The 14,093-nt window shown below is 34.0% G+C and overlaps 1 pseudogene; it reads left to right on the top strand.

The window, feature by feature from the left end:
* LOC122229409 overlaps positions 1-14,093 on the top strand; it is a 113,945-nt pseudogene that overhangs the window by 82,933 nt on the left and 16,919 nt on the right.

Raw genomic sequence — 14,093 nt, 5'->3', positions numbered from 1 at the left:
ATATATCTTAAGAGTTGGTGACTGAGAAATAAGACAAAAGGGGACTATGGAATGGAAAACAACACACTCCCATGGAATAAAGAGAAAAAAATAAAAAAGTCAGTGAGTATCCTAGAGAATAGTAATGAAGGAGAAAGAGAAACATAAACAGAAGGATTGTGGTAAATCATTGGATATAAAAAGCATAAATAAAGTCGTAAGAATAAACATAAATATATCAATAATCGGAAGGATAGAAATATACTTTATATATTCAAAGTAAATTCAATCATTAGGAGGTTTGTGTAGCAGTATAAATTTCACTAAACCTTTTTCTTTATTTTCAATATTTATTTATTTATTTATTTATTTATTTATTTATTATTTTTGAGAGACAGAGCATGATCGGGGGAGGAGCAGAGAGAGAGGAAGACACAACCGGAAGCAGGCTCCAGATTCTGAGCTGTCAGCACAGAGCCCCATGTGGGGCTCCAACTCATGAACCGTGAGATCTTGACCTGAGCCAAAGTCAGACACTTAACTGACTGAGCCACCCTGGTGCCCTCACTAACCCTTTTTCTATTAGACAATTCTTTTCTCAATTTTCAAACTATTAAGAAAAAGCGAAAAAAATTAAAAAATACAGGCATATGATTTTATAATGCTAGTGGAACCCTGAAGCTGTTTTGAAACAACACAAAGAAAAATAAAAATGACTATAATCATACAGACCACATTTCCTGATGGCAAAAATGTTAACTAGAAATCACAGTTAAATATAATAAAAGTATAACAATGCTATTTATTTAGCAACCAAATGTATATGCTCCCAAATAAATCTTGAATAAAAAAGGAAATTCTAATTAAAACTGAAATATTTTACCTAAACAAAATTAGAAAGTTCTTTATATAAAAATGTGTAGGCATGGCAACAGCATTTACTGAATAAACAGAAAGAAAGGAAATATATATGTGAGCAAAAAAAAAAAAATCCAACCAAAAGTGGAAAAGATTAGCAACAACAGAAAAGACAAAGCTGGATAGTGCAAAATCATTAAAGAACTTCAATTTGAAGATAGAAATATGGACTCCTCTCACATAAGCATCCTGGTACTTACCATAAATGTATTATATCCAGGAGTTAACTAATCTTCAAATAATAAGCAATTCTTCTTGTATCCAAACATATTAAGATAATATAAAGGGCAAACATACAGAATCACTTTATAATACTGGTACAACCATGAAGCTAATCAGAGACAATAGAAGACCATAAATAAGACAGACCAATTTGGCTTATACAATTGCAAAATTTTTATATATAAAATGAAAGCAATTTAGTTCCTGTAAGATATGAGAAAACATAATAGAGAATGAATAGGTAGGATTTAGTTGAAAGATTCAGATATTTTAGCATTGTTTATTATATACATTTAGAAAGTCAAGCTCTAAACCCGTACGATTACCAAATTAGATACTGAAGAAGCATTCAATACATTTTGATGCTGATTCTTGGCAAAAATAAAAGATAATAACATTGAAGTAAATTGGAACATCATGAACTATTTCAGACTGGAATTTTAAATTATTTTTAAATAACTAAATAAAATGTCATACTCAATGGTAATTTTTTTTCTACTGCATCAACAAAAATCCAAGGTTTCTTATCAACCTGATAGTTTGAACATGAGACTGGATTTCCTATCCATTTTCAGGCTTTTGAGAAAACCTAGCAACTGCTACCAAGGGAGAAAGATGGGAGAGGGAAATGACAATATCTAGTAACCTTTAAATATTTATGTATATCAGCAATTACGTTGTTAGGCATAGTCTCTAAAGAATCTCTTGCACATGTATTCCAGAATATATGTAATACTGTTTGTGGCAGTAAAAATTGGGAAAATAAAACTTTTCTGTACATATGAGAACAGATAATTAAATTATAGTACATCATAAAATAAAATATTCTGTAGTAGCTAATCAATAGAACAGAATCATACCATATGTTTTAACATTATTGATAATAAAGCAAAATGTGAATTTAAGAATAAAACAAATTGGCAAGATATACACATGTGAAAATACATAGGCCTAGTTTGAACACACACACATGCAAACACACACACACACACACACACACACACACACACACACACACTATTATGCACAATGTATTAGTACTCATACAGCGGAAGTACAAAAACGGAAATTTCTGTTTCTGTGTGGACCATTGCCAGTGTTCCAAAAGACAAGATTATCTGAGCAGGTGTGCTTCTTCGGGGTTCTCCCATTTCAGGGAGAGAAGTTAGAGTCCCGTGGTTTCCTTTACTTGGCTGCCATTGATTGCCTGCAGGTAAGCACTGTTTTCACAGATGAGATACTTCACCTTGTCTGGAAATAGTCAACTGAGGATCTCCATGCCTTCTGGGCCAGATATAGGAAAATATTTCTGTCTTGCCTTGACTGACTTTAGCCTGAGCCCAGAGTGTTTTCCCTTTTGGCCTCTATGGAATGCTAATAATTAATTTGCCTGACTTGCAATAGTTCATCCAATAGAGATCACACTTTCAAATGTTAAAAATTATCTAGACATATTAAAGTCAGCAGCAAAAAATCTCAATTACTATCCAAAGAAAAGTTCTTTAACAACTGTTTTAAAGGCCAGGAACTCTTCTATATTTATGCTTAAAAGGAGAGCTCACACAAAATAAAGAAGAGTAAAATAAGACAAATATAATGATGTTAATACCAATTAATAGCAATCATATATATATATATATATATATATATATATATATATATATATAAATTATATTGCTATATATATAATTCAATTATATTGATTTTAAAAGCATTCCATTTTTATAAAACTGTAAATTTTCAACAAGAGAAAGTTAAAGATTACCTTCACTAGCCTATTCTTTGACATTCTCCAAGGTTGCTATTCATTATTTGTCAGGTTAAGTATCTTACTGTCCTCACCCTGGAGGTGACCTTCTAAAGCTATTTATTTCAAGGTGGCTGTTCTAATTATTATAAAGTTTTTATGACATTGCACACACAACTCTTTTCCAATAACTCCTCACTTCAGAGCTCCAGATAAACTATCTAAACCCTAATTGTCATGGGCGACTTGCAAATATTTGAAAAAATATAAATTTGTTTGAAATTTTATCCTGCCTAAATTTTATCCTATCTAATCTACCCCATTATAACAACTTCAATGCCAAAACTTCTTTTTCTCTCTTCTCCCACTGCTTCTGTTTGGAAGAAATCCAACTTCACGTCTTGTTAAATCATGACTCTCAGAACTGTGTAACACTTCAGCTGAAGTCTAACAACCAGACAGAAGAGCAGAAGTATTAGAATGCTGTGAAAAATAGTTATCATTAAATGATGTTATCATGTCTAATCTACTTATCTCCTGTCTGTCTCTGTGTTTCTCAAAAGGACAAAATGTGCTGCTTGCCTATGTCTTGACTTCATTCTTCTGTACAAAATACAGAAAAAAATCTAGCTATTAGGCTTAAAAATTTGTTTTGTCAGTTAGATAATCTTGGTGAGTCCTTAAATTGTAGTTGGTATGAACTGTTTTTAATCCATATTATTTCCAGTCGCTAAGTGTAAATCTTTTAAACTGTGTTTTACTCAAATTCAGACCTCTGAAAAAAGTTTTATTGACTTGTCATATTTAATATATTAGTTATCCTTTCTGGGTTTGAGTCATCTAAAAATTTAAACAATGTCTTTTTAAATTTAATTTTTTTGAGGGGCTCCTGGATGTCTCAGTCAGTTGAGTGTCCCGCACTTGATTTCTGCTCAGGTCATGATCCCAGGGTCATGGGATCCAGCCCCATGTCAGGCTCTGTGCTGAGTGCGGAGCCTGCTTAAGATTAGAGGGGAAAGTGGGTGATAAGAATTGAGGAGGGCACCTGTTGGGATGAGCACTGGATGTTGTATGGAAACCAGTTTGACAATAAATTTCATATTAAAAAAAAAAAGATTCTCTCTCTCCCTCTGCCCCTCTCCACCTCTCACTCTCTTTCTGTCCCTAAAATAATAAAAACAAATAAAACGTTTAAATTTGAGTTTTTGAATAGGGAGGTTAAAGAGAGAGATTCACTAAACTGATCACTCTCTTTCATAGTTTTCCCAATGTGTAGAATAGTGACCATGAAATCATATTTATTGAATGATGAATCTTTTGTAAGGAATTTATAGTCAAATTTATAGTTTGACTAATTTATAGTCAAACTCACATTTCTCAAATGTCTGAAGTAGAATCTTTTCACTAATTATTTGACGAGAGTACATTCTAAGTGATTTCCCCCTTCCTCAATCCTCTACCTATTTCTATCCTCCCATTCATTCTTGACATACCAATGTTACTAATCTCAGTTCTGATTAAAATATTTACTGAGAAGCTGCATTTAGCATAGAAGCCTCAGTAGTAAGAGTTCCTAACACACCGTGTGTTTTTCTCTCTTACCCATTACCACTCCCTTTATAGCTGGTGACATCTTCTGAACTTTAGGTTTTTAACCATTCTTTTACCGTTGCAACTGAATGCCACCTGCTTAAACCACAGATCCTTTACACAGTTCTCTGGGCTTTCCCTTGATGTCAATGCCAACAGCAGCAACAGCAGTGATGGATTACTTGTGTTGGTGGAGCCCCAATAGGACTTCAGGAATGAGAAAAGTTATGGTAACAAACCTTATGCCATATTTTCCACATAGGTCCATATTGCAAGTAGTAAAGTCAAAATTGCTTTTTCTTTTTCTTTTTCTTTTTCTTTCTTTCTTTCTTTCTTTCTTTCTTTCTTTCTTTCAAGTCAATTTAAACTCAAATCTTATTCATTTCAATTACTGTGTTTATATTTGGTCTCCAGTTTCTTCTAGCTTGTCATAGGCTTGTGCGTCACCTCTTTGTAGTGAGACATACATATGCAAACAACTGTAGCCAAATCTTTGAGACAGTTGTGGAAAAATTAGTTCCTATCTCTTTCTCTTTGTTTTTATTTTCTACTTCTGCACTCTTCCCCATTTCCTCCACTTCCTTTCTCTTGTCCACTCCCAACCCTCTCTCCCCTTTCTCCCACCTCATAGTTCAACATGAAACAAAAATGCTTACTTTTACAATTTTCTCACCAAAATCATGAAAAGTTGATCTACTTCTCCCTTATTTTATTAACTTTCCCTTGAATTATTCTCTATCTCCTGAATTGATCTTGAAAATCAGAATTAAACTCTGAATAGTTTCAAAGGGATATTATCTGTTTTGTTATCAGTTTGAATTTTATTGATTGATTATACCTTTGAATGTTTAGTTTTTGAAATCTTTACTTTCTATGAATTAATAATAGAGAATAATTTTTTCTTTTTTTTTTAACGTTTATTTATTTTTGAGACAGAGAGAGACAGAGCATGAACGGGGGAGGGGCAGAGAGAGAGGGAGACACAGAATCGGAAGCAGGCTCCAGGCTCTGAGCCATCAGCCCAGAGCCCGACGCGGGGCTCGAACTCGCGGACCGCGATATTGTGACCTGAGCTGAAGTCCGACGCTTAACCGACTGAGCCACCCAGGCGCCCTGAGAATAATTTTTTCTAAGGGAGTACTTTGTTGTGCCTCAGAAACTTCCCTCAGGTATAATTGTCTTTTAATTATGTCTGCTTCCCAATAATGCCTCACCAAGTTTTCTTTAAATTAAAAAATAAAAAACCACACACATGGTAAACATCATGTACTTACTAGCATTTTGGTAACTGTGTACTATGCTAGTCTGGGATACAATATCTTTCCAGATACTTGGTGATATTTCTATTTTTGTCATAATTATATATTAATTATCCCATTTGCTTTAGAGAGTGCTCCCATATGTTTATAACTTGCATATCTTATTTAAATAAGTACCAAATCAGCATACAGGTTTTCATTTACAATATGTTAGGAAAGATGATGAAGACATGTTATATAAATAAGGATGATTGCTAGAGGTAATTCTCATAATCTTATGGTCCTAAAATTACTTTAAATTATTTTATTTAATTAACTAAAATTATTACAATTAACACCTGCCTCGCAATATTCTGGTAGAATAGAACAATATACGAAGTAAATACAGAGAATATATAAATTTCGTACTTCAGTTTGACTGGAAAGAAAAACATGGCTTGAAAAAGGGTAAATTATGGGGTGCCTGGGTGGCTCAGTGGGTTAAGCATCCGACTTCAGCTCAGGTCATGATCCCCCCTGCCCTCCCCCGTCTGTGGGTTCGAGCCCCATGTAGGGTTCTGTGCTGACAGCTGGCAGCCTGAAGCCTGCTTCAGATTCTGTGTCTCCCTCTCTCTGCTCCTCCCCTGCTTGCACTCTGTGTCTCTCTCTCAAAAATAAGTGAACATTAAAAAAAGTTTTTATTTAAATTTTTTTAGATTAATATTTTATTTAATTTTTTAAAATATGAAATTTATTGTCAAATTGGTTTCTATACAAGAAAAAGGGTAAACTGTTAAGTATGGTACCATGTTGAGTCATATTTCACTGAAATCACTTAATCACAATCCATTATAACCACATTTTTAGTAATTTAGTCATTTCTGGTATTTGCTGGTTTATCGTTTCCTTATTTTGATGGTCCTCATTATTTAAAAATTAAATTACAGTTATAAAGATCACCTTAATATTTTTGTATTATTAGTAATTTTACTTCAGAAATTGTGTCAAATTGCCTCAAATTTTCAGAGTTGGCTGTAAACCAATTGGAAGAACAGAATGGGAAAAAATATAGTAATTGTCTTTAGTTAAAATTCAACTTCTTAATTTGTTGAGATCCGACAACCATATACCAACAGTGCAATTCAGTAATTTTAAATGTGATGATATCATATTTCATGAATATAAAATTTCAGTCAGATGCTTTTCCCCCATACTCAATCACTGCTATTCCTTCTACGTGTTGGGATGTGTATACGTGTGTCCATTTTTATTCATTCACTGAAATTAATAAAACATATTGCATATTTTCACTTTTGTTTTTGTACTTTACATATTTGTTCACGATTTAGTAGATAGTTGTGTTCATAGTCATCCAGATTAATTATTATTTGTATTATAATGTGATTTCCTTAACTATTTCTCTATTGACATTTTTTACTGAATTTATTAACAATTAATTACTTACATCTTTGTGAACTATAATTCTATTGTCATAATTTTGTAAAAATTAGATAAGGTAATTTCCTAACAGTGAAATTTCTAAGACACATATTATAATGTCACTTCACATTTTAATTTTCAGTGCTGGACATTTTGAAATACTATTATTTTTTTTTTTTTTTTTTTGTAGAGAGAGAGCATGAACAAACAGGAGAGGTGCAGAGGGAGAGGGAGAGAGAGAATCTTAAGCAGGCTCAACACCCAGGGCCTGACAAGGGGGGCTCATGGGATCATGACTTGAGCTGAAATCAAGAGTCCATTGCTCAAACAACTGAGCCACCCATCAGCCCAGAGCCTACTTGATATTCTCTCTCCTTCTCTCCCTGCTCCTTCCACTCTTCTTTCCTTCCTCCCTCCCTCACTCTCTCTTCCAAAATAAACTTAAAAAAATGAATAAATCAGAGAGTACCATAATCTCACCCTTGGATTTAATTTGTTAGAATGTTTCACAGACTTTAGGAAACCCATTTCCTCACTAGATTACTGATTTATTACTCAGGATATAAAACAATAGCCAGATGAAGAGATACATAGGGCAAGATCCCAAATAGGAGCTTCTATCTTTATGAAGTTTAGGACCCAGCATGTGACACATGAAAGTATTCTGGATCCCCAATCTGGGAGCTCCACAGATCCTCTCCTTTTGAGTTTTCTGGAAGCTTTATTAGGTCAGCATAATTTATTAACTCATTGGACTTTGGTGATTCAATCTCTAGCCCTTCTTCTCTCCCAAGAAAGTAGGGACTGAAAGTCCCAATTCTGTATTTATGGTTGGTTCCCCTCCAGCCTCCAACCTTAGGTATTTTTAAAAAGTCACTTTTATTAATATGAACCCATTTCTGGTGGGAAGGGACTTGTTAGGAACAAGACACACATTTCACCTTTATGGTTCTAAAATGTTTTCAGGATTTGAAGAAAAGAAAGCAAAAATTACGACAAAATATACCCCCATTGCTTTCATCATTCAGGAAATTCAATGAGTTTTGTAAATTATGGACCAGGAACTGTGGATGAAGACCAAATATATGAGAAATACATTTTGGTCATCTGGATGATTAAATATATATGTTTCTTATAAGTTGCAATATTACATCTTGCTTCCTGTATTTTTTATATAACAATTTTTAATTTGATGTAGAAGAATATTAGAGATATCTTTATGGTTTCTTCCATTAGTCCCCTGCTTAGCATGTAGTTTGTTTGTTTGTTTGTTTGTTTCAGTTATGAAAGGATCCTCTGACTTCTTTTTTTTTCTGACTTACATTTTTAAAATATTTTCCCAGTTATAAATATAGCTATTAAGGGAAGTAGAGACTATAACTTATAAGCTGGGACAGATTGTCCAATACTGATTAGATTGGATTAGATCCAATCCAATATTGGATTAGTCCAATATTCTTACAAAGAGATTTGAGCGGGAGGGGTGATAATATGTTAGTTGTCCTTATTACAGAGGCTCAAAAGGATGATCAAATTCCCTGTTTATACTTGTACCGTTCACTAAAATTCAATATTAGACCCATAAGCTTTTGTGCATTAATTATATTAAGAATTCTAAAGCCACACTTTTCTTTTTTACCATCCTCTGAACTTCTGTTTAAGTGTACACATTGGATTTTGTCATTAAACCATTACATCTCTAGAAAATACCAAAAAGTTATTTCCAAATAAAAAAAAAAATCTATCTTAATGCATTGCTTAAAATGCCTGGTTGGGAAGATTTTAAGAAAATAGAAGCCTGTATTCCATTATTTTAAAGATGCCTTCCATTTGTTAAAAGATAAACTGAGGCATATTAAAAATTTAAGTGTTTATTGGGGCAAAAATCAATTTAAATTGGGCAGTATCCAATCTAGCAGATAAAGAGGAGTTTTAAGGAGTTTTCTGTAAAAGAAAGACTATTACAGGCCAAAGGCAGAGGAAACAAGGGAGTTGTACTGGCAAAAAGGCAGATTGGTTATTACAAGATAATTTTTCCTTTGCAAACTGAAGGAGTTTATCAGACAGATTATCTACTGGTGCTAATCAGGTGATTTCTGATTGACTGGTCTAAGATTTTATTTTTGGGAGAGCCAAACTATAATTAAGTCTTAGTTTGGAGACTCCAGTTTTGGCCAGCTGACTTTCTTTTAACAATTATGAATCACAGAACGTTAAAAGGCAAATAAGCAACAATAACAACAAAAAGCTATTTAATAAAACGTTTCAAAATACTTTTTTTAAAGTTTTATTTATTTTGTGAGAGAGAGAAAATAGGGGAGAGGCAGAGAGAAGGAGAGAGAGAGAGAATTCCAAGCAGGCTCCACAGTGTCAGCATGAAGTCCGATGTGGGGCTTGAACTCATGAACTGTGAGATCATGACCTGATCTGAAACCAAGAGTTGGATGATTGACTGAGCCACCCAGGCACCCCCCAAAATAATCTTAAATACCTTTTTCTTATTTAGGCTCTATGAAGAAGATCTGTATCAGACACTGCACTGCAAACATGACTATCATAATTATTTAAAAACCCGTTCATTATCCAGGCTTTATAATACAATGCCCTTCAATAGCTTATGGATCTTTAAATCATCCTTTTTTTTACTTTTTTCAAAGTTATACAACAACAGATATTTCGGCTTAACAGAAGCTCCACCATTTCTACCACTTTTGCCTATTTGGGGGGTCCTTTATGACCTAGCATTTCTTTTCTCATGTTCTAAAAGAGAGCTCTAGAGAGCTCCTTTTTTCAAGATAACTATTTTATTACTTATTTTTATCTATGCATTTCCTATTATTTTTTATTTTTTTAAAAACATTTTTACATTTATTTATTTTTTGAGAGACATAGAGAGACAGAGCACAAGTGGGGGAGGGGTAGAGAGAGGAGACACCGAATCCAAAGCAGGCTCCAGGCTCTGAGCTGTCAGCACAGAGCCCGACGCGGGGCTCAAACTCACAGACCGTGAGATCACGACCTGAGCCGAAGTTGGATGCTTAACCGACTGAGCCACCCAGGCGCCCCAATTATTTTTTAAATTAATGAAATTGATGTAGCTTAACAGTCATTGGAATCTACTTACTTCACCTTCCATCTTTAATATATTCATGATTCTTATATTTCTTGAGTACATCCAAACTTACTTGATTAACACTTTCTTCAACATATATCATACCCCCTTTTTTTATCACATTCTTCAGAAATTTGAAGATGTTCAATCCTTTTGTAGTATCAATTAGTGATCAATGACATCTTGTAGTGATTGAGATAATCCACAGTGCCTGTGATTCTCTCCCTCTCTGTCTCTCTTAAATATCATGCTCAACTAAACAGTAAAGCTTGCCAGAACCAACAAGACTTTTATAATTTTCTTGTATATTTCAACCAAAGAAGCAATCGTGTGCACAATTATGTAGATATGCATGGTTGAGCTTATGGCTTTTATGAATTCGCTTCTGTAGATATATTTATTGCTTCCAGCTCTTTTTCCCAAGGATGGGTTGCTAAAAACCCGTTAGATTCTCCTACTTTCTTTGCAGAAGATATTATGGATTAATAATGTGGGGATTACAGTAGCAAAAATAAAAGCCAACTTAAAACAAACAAGCATAAGCTCCATTCCTACCAGAACTCTACTGCAATGCAATCTACATTCTTCCCTTTCAGCTCAGAAGCAACTTCACATTGCTGCTGGCATCAGCATGTAGATTCATGTGCGGGTTTCTAAAGCCAAAATTAAATTTGAGATAACTTTGAAAGGAATTTCATTGAATATTTAAATATCAAGAGTTAAATTGTAAAGGATACCTGTGTTTCTGACACGTACATGAACCTCTCAATCTTACAATAGAGCTAAATTAAATCTTTGTTTCTCGCTTATGCATTATTTGTTCTAGTCTCTTTTCCATGAATGACTATTTTGCACATGTTGCATTTCCATTCCCCACCCTTCATATCAATCATTTATTCTTTTACTTTATTCATTTCTAATTAATTCTAGGATAGATTTCCTGCAGGAGTAATGGTATTGAATAGATTTAATGCATTATTGATTTTTCTTTTTACAAATTTAATTTGCATATTTAATTTTATGTCTTTGTTGGTAAATTAGTTTTTGTTGCTAATTTCTTCCATTTCCTTGTTACCTTAATTTTCTTTCAGTTTAAAAAACTCACTTTTAGTGTATTTTCCATATATTTAAGAGAACTTATAATAGAAATTTCCTAGATTTAGTTCCAAATTTAAATGACCATATTTATATTTCCACTCCCATGTTCCATGTACCTTTGAATGCACATTTTGAAAAAAATAACAGCATTTGAAATTATTAGTTATTCTACTCCATTGTGAACTGTCTTTTATGGGCTTTGTGCTTACTGCAAATTTTGTACCTTTTCCTAACAATCAAAACCTGCCAAGTAAAAATACATCAATGAGTCAATTTGATTCCTTAAGATTTAAAAGCGATAACGGGGCTCCTGGGTGGCTTAGTCAGGTAAGCGTCCAACTTCGGCTTAGGTCATGATCTTGCGGTCCTTGGGTTCGAGCCCTGCATCAAGCTCTGTGCTGACAGCTCAGAGCTTGGAGCCTGCTTCAGATTCTGTGTCTCCTGCTCTCTCTGTCCCTTCCCTGCTCACTCTCTATCTCTCTGTCTCTCAAAAATAAATAAACATTAAAAAAATTAAAAGCTATAGGTATCATCTCTCTTATTCTTCGGTCAAGTAGTATAAACCTTAGCACACATCCATAGGCTACTCTTTTAAATTTTATGTTGGATATTGTGAAGATAATTAAATTCTTATCATATTAATTTGATTTTTAAAGATTTAAACATTTTCAAATTTTAGATTTATTAGAAAAAGATATAGTGCACATTAATATATTTTAATAATTTTATTAGATTTGTCACAAATGTGCTTTGTGCTGTTTTACATATTTCCTTTAATCCTTATAAAAATTAAAGGAAGTAGATCAAATATCTGTATATATAGCTAAAGTTTACAAGTGAGGATATTGAGGCTTAGGTAAGTGAACTAAAGTCGAACATCTAATATTTAGCAAACTGTGATGGGAAAATCCAGCTCAACATTTTCCATGTATATGGTGCTATTTGGGGAAACGTGAATAAAGAAATAGTTTCTTTTTAACCTAACTTTGAATAGTAATTTACTTCTACTTTTTTTTTTAATTTTTTTTAACGTTTATTTATTTTTGAGACAGAGAGAGACAGAGCATGAACTGGGGAGGATCAGAGAGAGAGGGAGACACAGAATCCGAAACAGGCTCCAGGCTCTGAGCTGTCAGCACAGAGCCCGACGCGGGGCTTGAGCTCACGGACCGCAAGATCATGACCTGAGCCGAAGTTGGCCACTCAACCGACTGAGCCACCCAGGCGCCCCTACTTCTACTTTTGACATCATCTCACATTTTTCACTTTACATTATTCTCAGTCGTATATGTACTTTATGCATTAGGGAGAGGCTTTTTGTTTGTTTGTTTATGTGTTTGTTGTTGTTGTTGATTACAAACTGTTTTAGACAACACTGTAATATACCTGCATGTCCTTGTTACTCATACTTCTTTCTAAATTTGGAAATTGCTCCATTTGGGCATAGGTGCAGAAGCAGTGCTTATTTTGGTTAACAGAAAATAAACTGTTAAATTACAGGCCTTTAAAATTTAAAGCCATCACTGTTTGCATGAAAATAAGCGATCTGAAAGAATCACGATGAAGATGCTTTGAATTGCACGACAAATGCAGTTATTAGTTTTTGCTTTGTAACAAGTCACTCCAAATATGCTAGTTGAAAACCACAAACCTTTTTTAGTTCTATATTTTTCTAGGTTGATAGGGACTTATTCTGGTCTCTAAAGTCTCGAGTGGCACTGCATGGTATAGGATTCCTTTCATGTTTAGTGGTTGCATGGCTGGTTAGCCTTGGGGATCTTATTCGCAAGATGGCCAATTTGCCAATTTGCAATGTTAGGGCTATGGTCATGTGTCTTTCTTAAGCAGGCTTTCTTAAGCTGTACTAATTCACATGGTATGTCTGGAGCTTTCCAAAGAAAAACAAAAAAGACAAGTTCTCATGTGAATATATTTCTCAAGCATCAGCCTGGACCACATTTATAAATGCCCCATTGGCAAAAGCAAGTATCATGTCCAAGAAGATATTGAAGGGATGGAGAAATTAATAAATGCATGCATCAGTTTCATTTATTCATGAATGCATTCATTAGTTTTGCTACCTAGAGAGAAGTGTCAGCATGTCTGAGAGTCAGATGATCATATATCCTAGGGATTTAGATATGAAGGGTACAGTATGCATGGATCAAAGAACAGAGAACATCGAGTATCCAGACACCTCAGCAGGTGCCACCTGGAGGCATATCTATCTTTGGCAGAACAATGCACAGATAAGTCAATGTCAGCATATCCTGGTGCCAATAACAAAATGTGAGCATACAGTCTTCCCGGGAACTTAGATGCTGCCCTGCAGAAATGACTTTTTATTTTGATAATGAGTTCTGGCTAAATTTGTGCAAAACATTACAGTTAATTCACACCAGGTACATTTGCATATATACATACACACACATGTGTACACACACAAAACAACTACTCTTGACTATAGCTGTTAACAAAAAAACTGTTAAGTAAATGTTGGATTCATTCTCATAGGAGATGTTCTTGTTCTTCTTCCCAGATTTTTTTTTCAGATCAGAAGTGGATATGACCAACTCCTCTTATATACAACTCAGGTTTGCATGAAAGCCTCCAAGTGCCTGAGATACACATTTATACTCCTGTTTCTAAAGAGATAGAATGTCATGTAAATAAGATTGACACAACTCAGTGCACATTTATTTAAGAGAAATTCACCTACTAAAGTGTCTTCTATATCAGGCATATAAAC

The sequence above is a fragment of the Panthera leo genome, chromosome A1 (genome assembly GCF_018350215.1).
Source record: "Panthera leo isolate Ple1 chromosome A1, P.leo_Ple1_pat1.1, whole genome shotgun sequence".
Taxonomy (NCBI): domain Eukaryota; kingdom Metazoa; phylum Chordata; class Mammalia; order Carnivora; family Felidae; genus Panthera; species Panthera leo.
This window is presented reverse-complemented; position numbering and strand designations above follow the sequence as displayed.